At 46.4% G+C, this 22,000-nt stretch overlaps 2 pseudogenes; both read right to left on the minus strand.

The window, feature by feature from the left end:
- Nucleotides 1-1,328: 1,328 nt before the first annotated feature.
- Nucleotides 1,329-21,503, minus strand: LOC122687803 (annotated as a pseudogene).
- Nucleotides 10,408-12,531, minus strand: LOC122687816 (annotated as a pseudogene).
- Nucleotides 21,504-22,000: the final 497 nt, after the last annotated feature.

Here is a 22,000-nt window from a genome sequence, read left to right on the forward strand (position 1 = left end):
CTGTTTGGATTCTTGTTCCCTATGCTTTAGGCCTTGAAATCTGTAGAGACTGGAGATGCCATAAGTGTCCTTGACTTGTTTCCTTTTCTTTTTTTATAAATGGTTGAGGACAGGATTTAAAAAATTTAATTAGCGAATTCATTAATTTGGGTGCCCTGGGCCTTAATCACGGCAGGCAGAATCTAGTTGCAGCATGTGGAATCTAGTTCCCTGACCAGGGGTGGACCCAGGGCACCTGCCTTGGGAACACAGAATCCCAGCCCCAGACAGGTGGGGAAGTCCCTCACCTCACCTGTTTTCTACTCTCCTCAACTATGGTCCTGCATTGCTTGTGCCAGAGTCTGAATCAGTGGTTTCCCAGGTTTTGCCTGGTTCCTTAGTTGTGTACTGCAGAAGGGCAGCATACAGTCCCATCACGTCGTTTCTTTTTTTTAATGTTGAATTGTGGGGTCCAAGCTCTTGTCTTTGAGTGTTTGCCCTTTCTTCCTGAGAACTCAGTTCCTTGACTGGGGGCTCTTGTTGGGGGTGATGGGCCTGCCAGCACATTCGCTGGAATCATTTTGTATCAACCTCCAGAGACCACTGAATAGTTACAGAGCCTTGGAGTGTACTTCTGCTCTCATAAGGGAGGACATGGCAACCCACGCCAGTATTTTTGCCTGAAGAATCTTATGGACAGAGGAGCCTGGTGGGCCCCAGTCCATGGGGTCACAATAAACACTTGTTGAGCAGCTTTTGTGTGAAAACAATTGGGCCAGGAGTGATTAAATGATGAAGTGCCCTTCAAAATCCTGCAGCCAAATATGAAGATTAGAAATATGCAAATGTAGTGAATGTAAAAATCATGCAGGACTCATAGATGGAGCACTCAGATCAGAACCCTTTTAAAAGGAAAGATCATATTCGTTGGGGAAACAAAAATGTTTTTAAGAAGGAGGTAGAATTTGAGGTGCCCCTGAGAGATGGGTTTGGAGACATAACTGGAGGAGAGATTTTATCCAGGCTTGAGGTCAGTCAAAACAGAGGCAAGAGTGAGAGGAAAGCTGAAGGCAAGGTCGAGGAGGAGCCAGGATCCCATGTCTCTGAGCTGGAAAGTGCTCAGAAGGACTTGGGAAGACCCTCAGGGATGCCCTGAAGTTTCAGAGATGGATTTGCTGGGGAGATGCTATGACAGATGGACAGACTGCCCAGCTCGGATGGGTGACAGAAGGCAAAGGAAGTGTTTCAGAAAGAACAAGTTGTCCAGTGTCACTGCGGGGTGAAAGTTGTGAAAGAGGAATAAAATCTGACAATCTTTGGAACATCATCTGAGACCCTCTTATGGCTTCCTCTAGGGATTATACTTTATTTGAATTAACGATGAGTCATTAACACTTTTTAAGTTGCCTATTTGGTAACAAGCAGCACAATAAACAGAATGTGAAAAAATAATCATGATAATAATCAAGCTTTTAAATTTTGTAAAAAGTCTTTGATTTGGCTTCTGGAGTCTTCAAGGAGGAAATTTCACACTATGCAACTTTCTCCTCCTGTTTCTGGATTTTTCATTTCTTCTTCTGGCAGCATTTTTCGGCCACTCAGGGAACAGCGGCCTATCTGTTCCTCATTTGGAAGGCAGCCGATCAGAGCACACTGGCCGCTTCTTCTTCTGCAGTAATACCTTTGTCACCCGCTTATGATTCCACCATTGCCTGCAGTGAAGAAACGGAGCACACGGAAGGTTTTAGGAAGGCCGAGGTGCAAGTCCAAGGCTTTTGAAATCTCTCTAATAAGTTATCTGTTGCCATTTTCTGTTCTTGTATGTCTTTTTCCTCTTTCTTTACCATCTCGAGTAAAGAAGATGGTGGGGCTAGCTGCTAACAATGATTCTGTGGGATCGACTCAGCTGAGAAAGTGGAGTGACCGTGGCAGCCCCTTTGTGAACTGACACCTGGGAGGCAGGGGCCACGATGGTCCCCCTGATCCTTAAGAGGCCTAAAGACTGTACCTCCGACTGCTAAGCTAATAAAAGGGAACCTGTGCTCTGTCCTCAAATTAAGTTCCTTTTCTCCTGTCGATATTAAGATTTATAAAATAAATAAATAAAGATTTACATCACTTTCTTCCTGTCTCATGAACATGTATAACAGTCCTCCCATGGAGGGATAGTTTGTGAGCTAATTAGTCTCTTAAGAGTGAATCAGAAGGGATGGAGACCCTACTTTGAGGTTCTTGATGATCTTTGTCAAGAAAAAAAAAAAGAAAAGCCGGTAATGTCTAATTCCCAAGCAATTAATCTCCTTTATCTAAAATTCCCAAATGAATGGAGAGGGCTGACTCTGACTAACAAATTCTCAGTCCATTCAGCCCTGTCATTTCCCAGGGCTTCTTACCTGGAACAGGCAGCAAGAACAAGAAGAGCAATGAAAAGAGAAGGTAGTAGACCCTCATGGCTGGCTGGCTTCCCAGCTCAGACTGGACAGGACGGTGTGCTCGCTCACTTTATAAAGGCTCCAGGTCCGCAGCCACAGGGAGAAGCATTCAGCAGCTGCAATTCCTGTAATATTACAGGGATGACAATATGATGTATTTCCTGATGCTTCATGCCAAGGTCCCTTACAAAGCAGACCATGCCCATTCTCCCCAGGAGTTAATTACAAACCTCAGGGAGACTCAGAGCCTGATGTGAACACAGGCCTGTTCTGATGCCTCTGAGCTCTGGGTGCTCGTGTGGGGCTGGCTCAGGTCTGACTGTCTGAGACGGGAAAGACCTGCCCACTCCTGGATGCAGTCCTGGGGCATGTAGCTGGGAGCTCACCTGTGCCCACTGTGGTCTTCTAAGCTTTTGCCTTCTTTCTAAAGTCCTGGGCGAGCCTGAGCCCCATCAGTCCAGTCCAAGGCTGGTGTATTCAGAATCTAGGTGTAGACTGGGGCTGGATCATGCCCTGAGCCTGCATGGATATGCCCGAAATGGAATCAGCTTTTACTAGTGTGGGAAGGGAGGGAAACTGGGCTGCATTCCAGAGACTCTGCCCTGTGTCCTTGGCCTGTGTTGGAGTGTGGCATTTCAGGTCAAACATAGCTTATTCTTTACTGCAGTCTGAAAACCACCAAATTCCTGAGTCAGGAAGATGTCTGACGTTTCCCTTCAGGGCTGGGGCCCTTAATCGCCAGCATGAGAGTCCTGAGAGCGCCTTCCTCGACAACAGGACCAGCAGCGCCCACGGTGGTGGCTGCTCCTCAGGGCTGGGGCCTGATCAAATCACCTGGTCCCTCACGGGTTGGTGTCGTTTGAGCAAGAATCAACTTTGGCTCTTTTTAGATCCTATGATCTGGAGGCACTGTCACTACAGCACAGCCTGGAGCATGCTGTCACTTGAGGAGGGCTGCAGGGAAAATGCAGGACACCCAGTTTAACTTGGATTTCAGGTGATCAACAAACAGTCTGGTAGGATAAGTATGTCCCAAGTGATTCAGAGATCACATTCAAGCTAAAGTACTTGCTGTTTATATACACAAATATATAAATATATTAAACAAATCTATAAATGTGTTGTTCACATAATTCAGTAAGTAAATTTGTTTTTTTGGGATTGTTGAATACTTAATAAAAACATGGTCTTTGGAATCAAACCCACTTGGGCTTCAGTTAAAGTCCTCCCTACACACAAGCTGCATGATTTTTTTTTTTAACATTTATTTTTATTAGTTGGAGGCTAATTACTTTACAATATTGTAGTGGTATTTGTCATACGTTGACATGAATCAGCCATGGATTTACATGTATTCCCCATCCCGATGCCCCCTCCCACCTCCCTCTCTACCCGAGACCTCTGTGTCTTCCCAGTGCACCAGGCCCAAGCACTTGTCTCATGCATCCAACCTGGGCTGGTGATCTGTTTCACCCTAGATAATATACATGTTTCGATGCTGGTCTCTCGAAACATCCCACCCTCGCCTTCTCCCACAGAGTCCAAAAGTCTCTTCTGTACATCTGTGTCTCTTTTTCTGTTTTGCATATAGGGTTCTCATTACCATCTTTCTAAATTCCATATATATGTGTTAGTATACTCTAATGGTCTTTATTTTCTGGCTTACTTCACTCTGTATAATGGGCTCCAGTTTCATCCATCTCATTAGAACTGATTCAAATGAATTCTTTTTAATCCCTGAGTAATATTCCATGGTGTATTTGTACCACAGCTTCCTTATCCATTCATCTGCTGATGGGCATCTAGGTTGCTTCCATGTCCTGGCTATTATAAACAGTGCTGTGATGAATATTGGGGTGCACGTGTCTCTTTCAGATCTTGTTTCCTCGGTGTGTATGCCCAGGAGTGGGATTGCTGGTTCATATGGCAGTGCTATTTCCAGTTTTTTAAGAAATCTCCACACTGTTCTCCATAGCAGCTGTACTAGTTTGCATTCCCACCAACAGTGTAAGAGGGTTCCCTTTTCTCCACACCCTCTCCGGCATTTATTCATTGTAGTCTTTTGGATAGCAGCCATCCTGACTGGCGTGTAATGGTACCTCATTGTGGTTTAGTGCAGGATATAAAATTAACACACAGAAATCCCTTGTATTCCTATACACTAACAATGACAAAACAGAAAGAGAAATTAAGGAAACAATACCATCCACCATTGCAACTAAAAGAATAAAATACTTAGGAGTATATCTATCTCAAGAAACAAAGGACCTATATATAGAAAACTATAAAACACTGATGAAAGAAATCAAAGAGGACACAAACAGATGGAGAAATATACCGTGTTCATGGATTGGAAGAATCAATATTGTCAAAATGGCTATACTACCCAAAGCAATCTATAGAATCAATGCAATCCCTATCAAGCTACCAACGGTATTTCTCACAGAACCTGCACGACTTTGAACAAATTACCTTATTTCTAAGTCCCAGCTGAAAAACGGGATTAAAAGCACCTATCCTGTAAATAGTGCTGTGAGGAATACATTTGGGATAAGACATTAAAAGTTGTGGTGTCTGAGTAAAGAGGAAGTGGTCAATATATAATTTACTATTGCTATTAGTGTTACTGTTAGTCACATGAAATGACCTGGAACCTGTAAAGTCTCCTGTACATGTTATCTTTACATTGTAAATCAGCTTTACAATTTATGGACTTACTACCAACTAGTTAAGGGCAGTCATGGGAGACTATTTTTCACTTTAAGCTTCTCTTTCCTTATTTGAAAAATGGAGCATATTGTATATGCATGCTTCTTTCAAATATATTATTCAGTTGCTATATATTTCAGCATATCACTGAATGAGCAATCAACCTGACTTTCCCTACTCCAGGCTCCAAGTTTGAAGCCAGCTTAGCCACTGGTTACCTGATGTCATCTGGTTAAGACATATCAGTAAGAGGAAGAGAAGGTACAGGAACCCATGATGGAAGAGGAGCTTTCTGGATTCCAGGTCGACCCGGCGCTGTCTGATGGCACACCTGAATTGGGCAGGCGATTTGGGAAAGAGTTTTACCAACAGATAGAGAGAAAGGACTTGTATTCCGACTGGTGGTGGTACTGTGCTCTGTCTGATTGGACTCTTTGCAACCCCGGGGTATGTAGCCCACTTGGATCCTCTGTTTATGGAATCTTCCAGGGAAGAGTACTGGAGTGGGTTGCCATTTCCTACTCCAGGGGATCTTGCTGATCCAGGGATCGGATCTGGGTCTCCTGTGTTTCCTTACAACTGCGCCACCTGGGAAGTCCCTACTAGAGATATTCAGTTATGGCCTGGGAGTAAGTTGAGGGTGTCTCATCTGTGGACTCAGGGTCCTAGACCCAAGTGTCTCCCTTTTGTAAAGGTAGAGGTTTGCAGGAAGTCAGGGTTTCCACATTGGTTGTCACTTCTCCTCATGGCTCTGAGGTGTGGGGTTTTTTTCTTTTTGTTTTTTTTTTTTTTTTTTGAGAAAAATCATTAAAAATTGCATTCTGTTTAGAAATTATTAATTTATTTATTCAGTTTTTTGCATATCTCTGCATCTGTCTCTTTATCCTTTCAGAATAAATACAGCACCGCCCCACCCCCCCACCGCCCCCCCCCACACACACCTTTTGCAATGAAAAAGCAAAAAGAATTTTGGAAACAGAAATGGTCTTCTCTCCTTTTGCACTCTCAACATATTTCTTGCTACCATTTCCAGAGAGACTGATCCATCCTAAGCAAGCTTACCAGGTCATCTCTTGCACAGACCACAACCAGGTGAGGCTTTATAGGCTAGAGTATTTCTTACTACAGGTATTAAATCAACATATTCTTAAGTTTAAAGCATAGAAGGGTACTAGCTGCGGGGCTTCCCAGGTGGTCTTAGTGCTAAAGATCCCACCTGCCAATGCACGAGATGCAGCTTTGATCTCTGGGTCAGCAAGATCCCCTGGATGTCAAATAACTCACTCCACTTTTCTTGTCTGGGAAATCCCATGGCCAGAGCATCCTGATGGGCTGTAGTCCGTGGGGTTGGAAGGAGTTGGACATGACTGAAGTAACTCAGCACACACGCATACCAGGTAAATAACTGAAATTTTTCTCCATCTCTTCCTTCTCTCCATCTCAGTTTTGCTTTAGAGTGTTCATATCTCTCTTTAGCTTTATATGTAAATTTCTAAAGCAACAAGTCCTGTTTTATTATATCACATTTGAACAGAGCCAGGCATAGAGCAGGTAGTCAGTCAAACCTCTGTATGAACAGGCCCTAGTATGGAAACGTCATCCTATGGGTGAATGAATAAATGGATGAATGGAGGGAATCAGGGAGAGAAGGAGGCAAGGAGCAAAGGAAGGAAGGCTCAGGCATAATCCTTAGAGTTTTGAGGGTCTGGAGAGAGCCCATTAAGTTTCTTTATGCCAAAGTGTTCCTGAGCACAAGCACCCACTCACTAATTCCCAACAGAACAGGTCAAAGCTTGTCATAATACATCATGGCCTCTAGCCTTCACTCACCCGACTCTCTTCCATCTTACATGAACTGTATGTTCTGACTTTTTTCTCTCTGTCATGAGGCAACTTAGAAATAAAATATTTTCACTTAATCTTTTGATCAGCATTTGAATCTTTCACTAAGTAGAGATCTATTTTAATTTAGTGATATCAACCTAAAAATAGAATGAGTGTTTGCAGTAAGCTGTTTCAATAAGTCTTACCTAATGCTACAGAATAGCTGTGAGGGTTTTACTTCGTTGGCCCCAGCAATAGTACTTTTATAATAATAGAAAAGAAAGCATAAACTAAAAGCATTGGGTCACATTTCTCTCGTACCCGTATACGGAAAGCGATCCTTTACACTGACTCCCTAAATGTTAGGCATCTATTCCCACCCCTTCTTCAACCACCGATGTCTCTCTCTCTCTCCCAAAAACCTACCTTACACTTGGCTCCTCCGCCCTTCTCAGGTGGACTGTGGCCCATCCACTCAGGCAGAGACACCCGAGAGCCCCTGTCCATTGCCACACAGTGAGGGGCAGGCAAAAAAGGGCAGAGGAAGGGCTGAGTGAGGTCACACAGGATGCTTTGTGATCCATGTTGGCAGGAGTCATCCTGGGGGAGAGGGGTGAGACCAGCCAGAGTTGATGGTATCAATCCCCCTGAGAGGATGAGAGGAAGTGGGGGCTGCAGACACTCCTTCTGAAGAGTTTTGCTGAAAAACTAAGTGCAAAGAAGACTGAGCTCATGATTGCTCTCATGTCAATGAAGAACTGTTTCCTGCTTTTAGGTTTTATTATTTTAAACACTGGCATTTAGGGGGTGTATTTTGTTTGTCTGTTTTGGAACTACTGGCCTCTTCCTTAGCATGTGGAGTCTTAATTCCACAACCAGGGATGGAATCCAGCCCCCTGCATGGGCAGCATGAAGTCTTTAACCACTGGACTGCCGGGTCAATCCCTGCTGTTAGTTTTTATAGATGCAGTGCTACTGCTGCTAAGTCACTTCAGTCGTGTCTGACTCCGTGTGACCCATAGACGGCGGCCCACCAGGCTCCCCCGTCCCTGGGTTTTCCCAGGCAAGAACACTGGAGTGGGTCGCCATGTCCTTCTCCTGTGCATGAAAGCGAAAAGTGAAAGTGAAATGGCTCAGTCATGTCTGACTCCGAGGGACCCCACACACTGCAGCCTACCAGGCTCCCCCGTCCATGGGATTTTCCAGGCAAGAGGACTGGAGTGGGGTGCCACTGCATTCACAATAGATTGAGTAGATATAGGCAAGAGGTGGAGCTGATTTGGGCCTCACCCACAAGTAAGCAAGAGAAATGAGATCCAGGACCCAGGTGGAATCGTTGGCTATGGACCAGAGCAGGAAGCTGTTTGGTTCATGAGTCACATGGAAAAGCCATCGTCTTCTTGGTGCTGAAATGAGAAGAGCATTCCTCCCATGCAATAGTCCAACACGACACTCAGAAATGTCATGGCAATAAAACATCAGCAGATACATTTACAATAACACCTAAAAAGTCAAGCAAAAATAAAAAATTGAAATCCCAATAAAGAATATGATAAAACTTTAATAAACAGTCCCACCAAACCACACTCAATGTCAGATAAACTTTCCATGATAAAAAAAAATTAAAAATAAAGGATAAAAGGGATATACGATATATGAATGTAAGACTGAGTCGCAAATACAACCTTTGAGATGAAAAGGAGTTGGCACATGCACCATGGGCATTTCTGTGAAAAAAATTTGAGCTCCTCATTTTAGGCTCAAGGCATGATTTTAAGTGATTGCTGTATTGATTTCCCGTTACAGCTTCACAAATAGCCACCAGCTAATTGGCTTTAAGGAACACATAGTTGTTATTGTGGTTCTGAGGATCCAAAGTCCCAAATGGGTCTCGCTGGCTTCAAATCACGGTGTCAGCAGGATGCTGTTCCTTCTGGAGGCTTCCATCCTTTTCATGCTTAGAAGATGCCATCCCTCCTTGGCTTATGGCTCCCCTCCATGTCAGTGGGAGCCAGGGCTGGTTTAGTCTCTCAGCCCACGTCTCTGACACTGAGCTGCATCCCTCCTCCACATCTAAGGCTCCTTGTAAGGAGATGGCATTGGGCACAGTCAGTTAATCCAGGTCATTTCCTTATCTTAAGGGCCAATGACTATGTACCATATTTCCACCTGTGCTATAATTCTCACTTGTCAGGTGTCTGCCCTTTCAGCCTATTAAAGCAGAAACACCAAAGGCTAGGTGGCTCTTTTTTTGCACTGTATTTTTTAATTGAAGGATGATTGCTTTACAGAATTTCGAGGTTTTCTGTCATACATCAACAAGAATCATCCAAGGGTTCACCCATGTCCCCTCCCTCCTGAAACGTTGTCCCATCTCCTTCCCCATCCCACCCTTCCAGCTGGTCGCAGAGCCCCTGTCTGAGTTCCCTGAGTGATACAGCTAATTCCCGCTGGCTATCTATTTTACATGTGGTATTGTAATAGGTGGCTGATTAACAACAGACCTCTACTTCTCAGATTTGGAGGCTGGGAGCTCCAGGATCAAGACAGAGCAGGTGGCTGGTGGACGGCGGTGTTCTCCCTGTGTCCTCAGAGGGCACAAGGGTGAGCGATCTCTCTGGGGCCTCTTTCATAAAGGCCCTCATTCCACCCAGGAGGGTCCCACACTTATGACCAAATCACCTCCCAAAGGCCCTGTCTCCTAACACCATCACCTTGGTGACCTCAGCTTGCACTGAGGGAAGAGTTAGTGTGAAGACCAGAGAGCTGCTCACACATACTGCCTGCACCAGCAAGGCTCTTGATTTAACTGGGAAACCCTCTGAAGAAACTGCAAGCAGGCTGAGTTCCGCGTGCTCACCCTGCCCTGGCAGGCTCTGTGTTCCGTGCTGTGTTGTCTTCACTGAATTGTGCTTTCCATCACATTTGGTTGCATCCTATTATGTTCGCACAGAGAGACATGCTTTGTCCATGACAACTGTGTCATTCAACTGATGACAGTTGGTGAAGCTATGTCTCGGCTCAATGCCCGGCACATCCAGGAATAGGAGAAGTCCATGCCTATACAGACCTTACAGCCCAAAAGGGAATCGGAAGTGTATCCATATGTGCACAGGCAGGAGTAAGAAGCATAAACCAAAAGGAAGTGAGGACTGCAGGGGGACAGTGCAAGGGGTTTCCTCCTGAAGCAGGGGACGGGGGTTTCCTACGGGACTGGTGTTCCGGTGATTCTGGACCCCTGAGGTGCATGTTTGAGGGGAGATGAGGGGCAGGCCAGAGTACCCTGGGCCGGGAAGCAGGAAGGACAGCAGACAGAGGGGCTGGGGAAGGTCAGGCCCCCAAGCAACAGGGGGATCCGAGCACCCAGTAAGATTCCCCCATGGTTCCTGTAAGGAGCTCAGAGACCATCCTCAGGGATTTCAGAATTCGCCTGGGATCAGACACCACACAACAACCTCAGTGACCAGTGGGCAATTCTTTAATTTTGAACAAAATTTATTCTGGTTTCACTTTTAGATGCTCTGTCGAAGGGTGCAGTTTCTGACTCCGCATCTGTCCTGGCCACCTCGTCGCCTTCTTTTATCTCCTTCTGCAGCATTTTACTCCAAACCCGAAACAGGTGCCAATCTGTCTCATGTGTCCAGGGCACCGGAACGGCACACAGTTGCCAAAATTCAAACTTCAGCGTAAAGAACTTCTTATTACTTGAGTAAATCCTAAAAAGAGAATGAAGAGGGAAAGAATGTGTCAGCAGGAAAAGCGGCATCTCGAGAAGGGCAGCTGTGTGCCCTCTGAGTGAGGCCCTGGGGCTTTCTGTGCTGAGATGCGGACACGGCCTCGTGACAACAGGATGTGAGTCCAGGACACCGTGGAACAGTTTCTAGGCAGATGCTGACCCTGCCCGGGCTCCGGTGGACCCTCACGTTTCCAGAAGCAGAGGCTGAGGGACTGGGGCGTGAGGAGCATGGTTGTGTGCGGGGTCAGCTCCACCACGAGGGCTAAGACCCGTAAGCTCTGCTACATCCACCTTCCGGCCAGGAGTCAGAAGAGGCCCGCGGGCGTCTATTTTCACTGTTTAGTTTTCCAGAACAAGGAGTCAGTCAAGTAGTGGAGCTGAGATAGGAGGAAAAGATGCAGCTGACAGTGTAAGAACTGTTTAAAGAGAACTTACTCTCAACGTAACTTACAACTGAGAGTGATAATGGTTCGGAAAACAAATTTTGTATCATTATCTCTACTGACTCAGAGCTCTCAGCTCTGGAGAGAGTCAGCCCCTCTCCTCCTCCCTTTGTGGTTTCCTCCTGATCAGCGGCCTTCCCGCCTTTCTCATGTCCTCCTCCCTTTGTGGTTTCTTCCTGACCAGCCACCTTTCCATCTCCGTCACAGGCCTTTTTCCCCCTGACCGCAAGGCACCTCTGGTCCCTCTAGTTCCCCCAACAGGGATTGAACCCGGGCCCCGGGCACTGAGTGGCTGTCATCCTTATACCCCTGGCGTCTCTCCCTGCCACTGTGTAAGAGTTGGGTTACAATCATAAACAACACTGATGACAAGGGCTTTTCAACTTCATTTTGACATCTAATGAGTTGTCAGGTCTCAGTCTCCGCATCCTCTCTCTCCCTCCCTCCCTCTTTCCTTTCTTCCTACATATTTTCATCCTATTTCTGGAAATATCAAGGATAAGAAGAAAATTAGACATCCGATCCTGCACACTGCTTTGGATGTGGTGCCTCCCAGCTGAGGAGCGAGGGTCGCATCGTCAGCGACGTGTCCAGCAGGACCTTCGTGTTGAGGAGACTCAGCACCGATTGTCCCAAGAGCAGCTCCCGAAGCCCAGGCTCGGCCTGACTCTCCTCTGGACTTCTCTGGTTGCCCAGAGCCGCCACCCTTCAAGTAGAAAGATTTATAAAGCAACATTCTGCACTCTGTCATGGGACAAAATCAGATTTCTTGCTTTTATGAAAAAGATACAAAGGAGAGTCACTTAACAGAGGCATCTTCTGTTTCCTCCTCATGACACCAATGAGGAGATGGGCTCAGAAGCTTTGACTCGCTAGAGTGGCTTAGAAACAGCCAGGAACTTTGCAGGGCGGTTCTCAGACCCCTCTCGCTACTAAGGACTCAGCGCTGGCTTCTCAGAAGCATCACACACGGTGGGTTTAGTCTGACCCCGTGTAGATGAGGGTAGCAGGAAAGAAGGAGGTAGAAACAGGAGAGAGAGCCCGCGGCTCCCCCGGGGCTCCCAGGAGCTCACCTGACCCAGCAGACAGGACCAGGAAGAGGAGCGTGAGGAGCAGGTGATGGAGCCTCATGCTGGCAGCCGGAGCTCTGGGGCTGACGCTGGAGAAGAGGCTGCGCTTGCCACTTTATAAAGGTCCCAGGTTCCGGGAGGAATTCCGCGCTGGCTGTGGATTTGGTTCTTATGAACTGGTTAACTGAGTCTCTATCTGTGTGTCCTGGGAGTGGCCTTTATAGCACAGAGCAGGGTCAGTCTCTCTTATGCTAATGAGGCTGTTGAAAACCCCACAAAAAGCTTTCCTGCTGCCCTTTTGACCAGATGCTTCTCTCTGGAAGTCAGTTCAGCTGTTGGGCAAGGGTATGGCAAGGCCCAGGGGCCTCTCTCCCCTGACAGGGGCACAGACTTCCTGCTCAACCTTGGCTTACCCGCTCCCCAGCCCCACCCTCACCCCTCCGGGGCTTTGAATTGGCCCACTGTTTTCCTGTTCAGAAGCACATGGCAACCCACTCCAGTCCACTTGCCTGGAAAATTCCAAGGATGGAGAAGCCTGGTGGGCTACAGTCCATGGGATTGCAGAGAGTCGGACACGACTGAGCGACTCCACTTTCTTTATTTCTTTAGTTCTTTTGGGGAGGAAGTGGCAACCAACTCGTGTTCTTGCCTGGACAGTCCCATGGACAGAGGGGCCTGGTGTGCTGCAGTCTGTGGGGTTGCAGAGAGTCGGATACAACTAAGCAACTAACACATACACTGTTTTCCTGAAAGGCTGTTTCAGGCCCAAATAGGGACTAACTCATTCAGAGGCAGTTTCACTCCCTGGGCAAGACTTGCTGACTCCCAGCATCCGCAGAGACAGCCATCCTCTTTCTGGCCCCTGGGGCCCTGAGGGAAGAGACCCAGTGGTCCCAACCCTCTCCCCACGCCAGCTAGCCTGGTACGGGTTGGCAGCAACAGTCGCCACAAAAATCTTGGTTTTTTCTGCCCACGGAAGCTGAATAAAACTTGTGGAGACAGAGTTTGGAGCAAAAGGAAAGATGGCTTTAACCCTTAAGCTGGCAGAAGGGAGAACACAGTAGGCTCTTGCCTCAAGGAACCCGATTCCCCTCCGTTGGGAATCGAGGGCATCATACAATTGGTGCTCACAGTCAGGGGTGGGAGATACATCACAAGAGGTCTTGGGGTCCTGAATGATCTCTTTTTGGGCTGTTTGGAAACAGTCAAGGCCAGAGCCATGTAGCCGGTTTTGGGTCTGGCAATTGGTCATGGTGGTTTGGTCCATTGTCCTTTGGGGATTTTCTGGCAACTTTCTTACTGTAATATAGAAGGGGGAAAGCAAACGACTAGGGGTGACTTCCAAGAGAGTGTACCGTAAAGTTAAGCATCAACATGAGGTACCACAGAGCAATGGAGGGGAAAAATAAAATACAAGGGGAGGTTTATGATGCGATAGCATTAAGTATCAGGATGTGGCTAGAATAAGTTAAAGGATAACAGATGCAGATGTGACTCCTGCAGAAATGGAGGGCTCCAGGTGATGGATGTAGTTTGCATAATCAGTTAGTCTTCTGAGAAGAAGAAACTTGGTTATCAGTGCAGAATCTAGGTTAGGAACAGTTAAAGTGGAGAACGATGAAAAAGGGCAAAAAGAAGGAGGGAAAAAAAATCTTTTCTTAATTCACTGCAAGACATTCACATGCCAGTCTCATAAAATCTCAGTGGGACACATGATGGGCAGATGGTTATCCGTTTCCTTTCATCCGAGACAGAGTGGGAGGATGATGCTGCCACTGAACGCATCTCCCCAGCCTAGTATCACAAAGGCCCAGCAGTGGGGACCCCTTAACTGGGTTAAGGGGGACCTCCATCACTTAGTAACAGCCCTCACTTAGTAACATCCATCCATCTCAGTGCTGGAGAGACACTGACCCGGCTTTTCAGAAATGCTAAAGCTCAGGATGGAGCTTGCCATGCAGCTCTGAGTAGAACTCCAAGCCCTTTAGAAATGTGGGTACCCCGGGTGGACCTGGTCCTGAAGGAGCCTCCAGAACTTCAGTCCTGTTCAGGTCCCCTGCTGTGGCTCAGCAAAGCCATGGAGGCTGCCTCCAACAGAGTTCCTGGCTGGCACCCAGGCATAGGAATTTTCTGATGGAAAATAAGTTGTCTTGATCATGATTCCCTCACCTTTAGCTCTACATGATATTTGAGAGAGGTAGACATCATCTACTTATATATATATCATTATCTATACAGATCCAACCAGTCCATCCTAAAGGAGATCAGTCCTGTGTTCATTGGAAGGACTGATGTTGAAGCTGACACGCCAATACTTTGACCACCTCATGCAAAGAGTTGACTCACTGGAAAAGACCCTGATGCTGGGAGGGATTGGGGGCAGGAGGAGAAGGGGACGACAGAGGATGAGATGGCTGGATGGCACCACCAACTTGATGACACGAGTTTGGGTGAACTCTGGGAGTTGGTGATGGACAGGGAGACCTGGCATGCTGTGATTCATGGGGTGGCAAAGAGTCAGACACGACTGAGTGACTGAACTGAACTGAACTGATACATAAGATATATATATATATATATATATATATATATATATATATATATATATATATATATGTATCTGTTTATTTATGGACCTTGCATTCAAAATCTATGCTACAGGGTTAATTTACATGCATGCTCTAATACTACACTGGAGAAAGAAGTGAGACTAAATCGTTGTCTACAGTGGCTCTTCATTGAAAATGCTGTTTTTCAGGGAACTCTACTTAATGTCATGTGACAGCTTGAATGGGAAGGGAGTTTGCTGGAGAATGGATACCTGTATATGCATGGCTGTGTCTCTTTGCTGTCCATCTGAAACCATCACATCATCATTAGTCAACTATACTCCAATTCAAAGTGTTTTTTAAATGTAATTTTTAAAAATGCTGTTTTCCGGGACTTCCTTGATGGTCCAGTGGGTGAGACTGGACTCCGAAGCATAGCAGGTCAGGGAACTAGAACCCACATGCCACAAGGATGACCTGGTGTAGCCTAAATAAATAAACAAAATAAAAATTGGTGTGGTTTAATGATCTATGGTTTGCAGCACAGCAGATATTTTTTTTCTTTTAAGGAAGATGCAGAGTTTTTTTTTTTTTTCTTTTAAGGAAGATGCAGTTTAAGCAAGATGATGCAGTTTTATGTCTAAGACCGGGCATGAGTTTTCATAGAATGAAGTTTCCAAAAGGCTTGCAGGGTGCCATGGTGAGTTTCAAGAGAGTTTCTTGCCACAGTTCCTCACTAGTGGGACATGGCCCTTGTAGGAACTCTCCAATTGCAGTGGCTTATTTTTCCTAGGCAAGATCTAAAGATGACTGCTTTGCAGAGCTGTTAATCTGGAGATACAGCCCAGGGGCATCTCTGTCCATCAGGGAAGGGTCCTGTTGCTTCAGCAAGGAGGTCACACACCCAAGAAACCATGGGGTGGCTCCCCAGAAATCAGAGATGAGTTAATATAAGATAGAGGGAAGGGTTAATATTATTAAACTCTAAATGGATTATTAGTTTTCACAGGTTCAAAGCCAAACAAGGCCATGTGGATCATGGTTGCTTCATGCCTGGGCTGAGAGGCAATTCAGGGTCTCATTCTTTAAAGGGAAGATAAATGCTATGTCTCCAAACCTTTAACCTGTGAGTAGGAAATTGAGGCAGTGTCTTTCCGGGAGAGTGCATCAGTTCCTCAGGCAAGAAGGGGTGTCCCAGTCCTACAGATAAGGTTTTGAAGACCAAAGCCCTTCAATCTATGACTCCACAAACTCAGGTGTTCTCAGCATGGAGCCCTGGGTGTTGATGGGCAGAGGCTGTTGTTCCCAGTTCCCTTCTCCTGTGGATGGGGTGGGTGCCATGGCTTCTGATGGTCACCTGGGTGACACCCTGGTCACACCTGTCCTCAGAAAGGGACCAGGGCTGGGTCTAATGCTGTGCTCCCCCACTGACACTTTTAGTAGTTTTTTCTTTGAACTTGTCCCACACTTATATTTTGCAATGAGCCTTGCTCAGTAGCTGGCCACTTGTATTCAAGTTATCACTTTGAGTTCCCCTAAACAAAGCCGCCAGGTAGGTATGACCCAAGTTTTATACAAGATGGTCCTGAGGACTAGAAAGCCATGTGTGAGGCCACAGGCAAAACTGACTTAAAAAGTCAATTAAAATTGGCTGCAAATCCAACAAAAAGGTGTGTCCAAGGCCTCAGCATGCTAAGAGGCTGTGGTGTAACTTGGAGCTAAATCAGCCTCTCTTCACAGGGTCCTTCCTGCCGTCTGCAGTTAGCACAGGGTCCTGAGAACCTCACCAGGGCATTCTCCTGTAAGGAAAGAGCTCCCAAAGCGTTGTCAAAGGCCAGCTATCTGGTGCAGATGAGGCCGGAAGTGGGTGGGGCACAACCTCTGAAAGAATGACCGGGACTTTCCTCGTGGTCTGAGTGTTAAGAATCTGCCTTGCAATGCAGGGGATGTGGGTCAGTCCCTGGCCTGGGAACTAGGATTCCACGTGAAAGAAAGAAAGTGAGGTCGCTCAGTCGTGTCCAGCTCTTTGCCACCCGCATGGACCTTGGCCCACCAGGCTCCTCCGTTCATAGCATTTTCCAGGCAAGAATACTGGAGTGGGTTGTCATTTCCTTCTCCACTTACTGTGGGGCAACTAAACCAGTGTGCTGAGGTGAATATCCTGCATACCGCAACTAAGACTTGAAGTAAATTTTTTTTTAAATCCTTTTGTAACGCAGCAGCTAGGTGACACACCCAGAGGCGCCATGACAGTTCCAGGGCTGACCATAAAGGTCAAAAAGTGGGTGCTGACCCAGTTCCTGGAAATCCCTACTCTTTCCTGAAAATAGCTGACCCACTCCTCCCACTCATCAGCCTATGAAATGACCCCCCCTATAAACACTGACAGCCCGATACCCTGGTGCTGGGCTTGCCTTCCAGGATGGCCAACGCTCTCTGTGTAGCGTGTTTCCTCCCTGGATTGACCTTCTTTCACTTCACCGTGACTCGCTCTTGAATTCCTGCCTATGTGAAGCCAAGTACCCACACCAGGTGGCCATCCCAGGGACTCGGACATGACCTGGGATGTGACCACCCTCTCTCACCCCACTCTCTTGCCCGCAGCACTGCTGCCATCTCCTCCAGCCTCAGAGATCCCTGGAGCGTTAGAAGAACACCGTCTTTTCAGGTTGTTCATTGATTCCTTTGCTGTGCAGAAGTTTTCAGTTTGATGGATCCTATCGTCTAGCTTTGTTTTTGTGGCTTGTGCTTTTGGTGGCAAGCTCAAAAGCATCCTTGCGGAGACCCATGCCAAACAATTTTTCTCCTATGCTTTCTTTTAGGAGTTGTGTGGTTTTTGTAAACCTTTAATCTATCTTGTGTTTAATTTTGTATATGATATAAGAGGTCAACCAGGGACGGAACCTGTGCCCCCTGCATTGAAAGCTAGGAATCCTAACCACTGGATGCCAGGGAAATTCCAGTTGTAATTGCTAATTTGTCTGTTTCTCTGCTCATTCCTATAAGTTTTCTTAAGAATTTTAAACTTCCTTTGTTAAGTACATTCTGATTCAGTAATCATATGTATTCTTGATGAATTAAACATTTATCATTAGGATAAATACCCCTCTCCATATCTTGTCCTTGTTCTAGAAGTACTTGATTGTGTCCCATGCTTAGTCACTCAGTCGTGTCTGACCTTTTGTGACCCCATAGACTGTAGCCTGCCAGGCTCCTCTGTCCATGGGGCTTTTCCAGAGAAGAACACTGGAGTGGGTTGCCATGCCCTCCTCCAGGGCATCTTCCCAAAACAAGAATCACACCCAGGTCTCCCACATGGCAAGCAGATTCTTTACCATCTGGGCCACCAGGAAGCCTGTCAGTTAACCAATACAGCCTCCTGTGTTTTCTTTAAATTAATGTTTCCACAGCATATCTGTTGTCTCAACAGTGAAGACTCTGCCTGAGATGCAGGAGATGCAGAGACATGGTTTTGATCCCTGGGAGGGGGAGATTCCCTGGAGGAGGGCATGACAACCCGGTGCAGTAACCTTGCCTGGATGATTCCATAGGGGTCTCAAGAGTGTTGGGCTCGACTGAGCATCTAAACAACAGAAGCAGCATATCTGTTTCCATCCGATCATTTTTAATCCATTTGCCTTTATATTTGATATCTCAAGTGGGTTTTTTAATAGATAATTAATATCTGATTCTTGCTTTTCTTGTTTTTTTGTTTCTTTTTTTACTGAAATGATCATTTGTTTACTGAAGATAGGGTCTAGAATCTTAGCATCACAGTTTATTCCATAAGGCGGAACCAAAATTGCGCCTAGTGTCATAGACTTCATTTTTTTAGAGCAGTTTTAGAATTGAATGAAAAGCACAGTTTTCCCCTATGATTTCAGCAACTCCACAGTCCACAGAGGGAAAGAGTCGGACAGAACTGAGGCGACTTAGCACACAGGCACACAGCCCTGATCCTGACGCCGGTTGCTGGTTTTCTGTCCCCGGTTGCTGGTTTTCTGTCCAGAAGTGAAGATGTTTGCACTCTCTGAACTTTGACCCCACTCTCTTTGACTCATGAGAATTGTTGGCCTGTTTGGGTTCTTGTTCCCTATGCTTTAGGCCTGGAAATCTGCAGAGGCTGGAGATGCCATAAGTCTCACTTCAGTTGTTTTTTCTTTTTTTTAAATGGCTGAGCACAGATATTTTTACAATTTAATTAGCTGATTCATTAATTTGTCTGCCTTGGACCTTAATCACAGTAGGCAGAATCTAGCTGCAGCATGTGGGATCTAGGTCCCTGACCAGGGGTGGACCCAGGCCCCCAGCTTTGGGAGCACAGATTCCCAGCCCCAGACCGCCGGGGAAGTCTTTCACCTACCTGTTTTCTGCTCTCCTCAATTACCGTCCTGCATTGCTTGTGGCAGAGTCTGAATCAGTAGTTTCACAGGTTTTGCCTGGTTCTTAGTTGTGTACTGTAGAAGGGCAGCATACAGTCCCATCACATCCTTTTTTTTCTTTAATGTTGAATTGTGGGGTCCAAGCTGTTGTCTTTGAGTGTTTGCCCCTTCTTTCGGAGAACTCAGTTCCTTGACTGGGGGCTCTTGTTGGGGGTGATGGGCCTGCCACCACATTTGCTCGAATCATTCTGTATCAACCTCCAGAGACCACTGAATAGTTACAGGGCCTTGGAATGTACTTCAGCTCACAGAAAGGAGGACATGGCAACCCACTCCAGTATATTTGCCTGAATAATCTTATGGACACAGAAGCACTCAAATCAGAACTCTTTTAAAAGGAAAGATCATATTTGTTGGGGAAACAAATATGTTTTTAAGAAGGAGGTAGAATTTGAGGTGCCCCTGAGAGATGGGTTTGGAGACATAGCTGAAGGAGAGATTTTATCCAGGCCTGAGGTCAGTCAGAACAGAGGCAAGAGTGAGAGGAAAGCTAAGGGCAAGGTCGAGGAGGAGCCAGGATCCCGTGTCTCTGAGCTGGAAAGTGCTCAGAAGGCCCTGGCAAGACCCTCAGGGATGCCCTGAAGTTTAAGAGATGGATTTGCTGGGGAGATGCTATGATAGATGGACAGACTGCACAGCTCAGATGGGTGATAGAAGGCAAAGGAAGTGTTTCAGAAAGAACAAGTGGTCCAGCCTCACTGTGGGGTGAAAGTTGTGAAAGAGGAATGAATTCTGACAATCTTTGGAACATCAGTTGAGACCCTCTTGTGGCTTCCTCTAGGGATTATACTTTATTTGAATTAAAGGGGAGTCATTAACACTTTTTAAGTTGCCTATTTGGTAACAAGCAGCACAATAAACAGAATGTTAAAAAATAATCATGATAATAATCAGGCTTCTAATTTTTTGTTAAAAGTCTTTAGTTTGATTTGGCTTCTGGAGTCTTCAAGGAGGCATTTTCACACTATGTAACATTCTCCTCGTGTTTCTGGACTTTTCATTTCTTCTTCCGGCAGCATATTCGGCCACTCAGGGAACAGTGGCCTATCTGTTCCTCCCTTGGGAGGCAGCCAATCAGAGCACACCGGCCGCTTCTTATTTTGCAATAATACTTTTGTAACCAGCTTATGATTCCGCCATTGCCTGTGGTGAAGAAACGGAGCACACAGAAGGTTTTAGGAAGGCCGAGGTGCAAGTTCAAGGCTTTTGAAATCTCCCTAATAAGTTATATGATGCCATTCTCTGTTCTTATATGTCTTATTCTACTTTCTTTACCATCTGGAGTAAAGAAGAATGTGGGGCTAACTACTAACAATGATTCTGTGGGTTCAGCTCAGCTGAGAAAGTTGCATGACATTAGTAGCCCTCTTGTGACCTGACACCTGGGAAGCGGGGGCCAAGATGGTCCCCTAAGTCCTTAAGAGACGGAAAGATTGTACCTCCAACTGCTAAGCTAATAAAAGGGAACCTGTGCTTCTGTCCTCAGATTAAGTTCATTTTTCCTGTTGGTATTAAAGATTTACATCACTTTCTTCCTGTCTCATGAACAGGTATAATAATCTTCCCATGGAGGGATGGTTTGTGAGCTGATTAGTCTCTTAAGAGTAAATCAGAAGGGATGGAGACGCTACTTTGAGCTTCTTGATGGTCTTTGTCAAGAAAAAAAAAAAAAAAAAGAAAAACTGGTAATGTCTAGTTCCCAAGCAATAAATCTCCTTTATCTAAAATTCCCAAATGAATGGAGAGGGCTGACTCTGACTGACAAATTCTCAATCCATTCAGCCCTGTCATTTCCCAGTGCTTCTTACCTGGAACAGGCAGCAAGATCATGAAGAGCAACACAAAGAGAAGTTAGTAGACCCTCATGGCTGGCTGGCTTCCCAGCTGAGACTGGACAGGATGGTGTGCTCGCTCACTTTATAAAGGCTTCAGGTCCGCAGCCACAGGGAGAACCATTCAGCAGCAGCAATTCCTGTAATATTGCAGTGATGACAATATGATGTATTTCCTTAAGCTTCATGCCAAGGTCCCTTACAAAGCAGACCATGCCCAGGAGTTAATTACAAACCTCAGGGAGACTCAGAGCCTGATGTGAGCACAGGCCTGTTCTGATGCCTCTGAGCTCTGGGTGCTCGTGTAGGGCTGGCTCATGTCTGGCTGTCTGAGACAGGAAAGACCTGCCCACTCCTGGATGCAGTCCTGGGGCATGTAGCTGGGAGCTCACCTGTGCCCACTGTGGTCTTCTAAGCTTTTGCTTCTTCCCAAAGTCCTGGGCGAGCCTGAGCCCCATCAGTCCAGTCCAAGGCTGGTGTATTCAGAATCTAGGTGTAGACTGGGGCTGGGTCACACCCTGAGCCTGCAGGGATATGCCCCAAATGGAATCAGCTTTTAAGTTGTGTGGGAGGAGAGGGAAAGTGCGTTGCATTCCAGAGACTCTGTCTTGTGTCTTAGGCCTGTGATGGAGTGCGGCATCTCAGGTCAAATATAGCTTATTCTTACTGCAGTCTGAAAAACCACCAAATTCGTGAGTCAGGAAGGTGTCTGACGTGTCCCTTCAGGGCTCTGCCCTTAATCGCCAGCATGAGAGTCCTAAGAACGCCTTCCTTGGACAACAGGACTGGCAGCGCCCACAGTGGTGGCTGCTCCTCGGGGGTGGGGTCTACTCAGAGCACCTGGGCCCTCATGGGTTTGAGTCGTTTGAGCAAGAATCAACTTTGGCTCCTTTAAGACGCTAAGATCTGGAGGCGCTGTCACCACAGCACAGCCTGGAGCAGGCTGTCCCCTGAGGAGGGCTGCAGGGAAAACGCAGGACACCC

This window comes from Cervus elaphus, chromosome 32, assembly GCF_910594005.1.
Source record: "Cervus elaphus chromosome 32, mCerEla1.1, whole genome shotgun sequence".
NCBI classification, from domain to species: domain Eukaryota; kingdom Metazoa; phylum Chordata; class Mammalia; order Artiodactyla; family Cervidae; genus Cervus; species Cervus elaphus.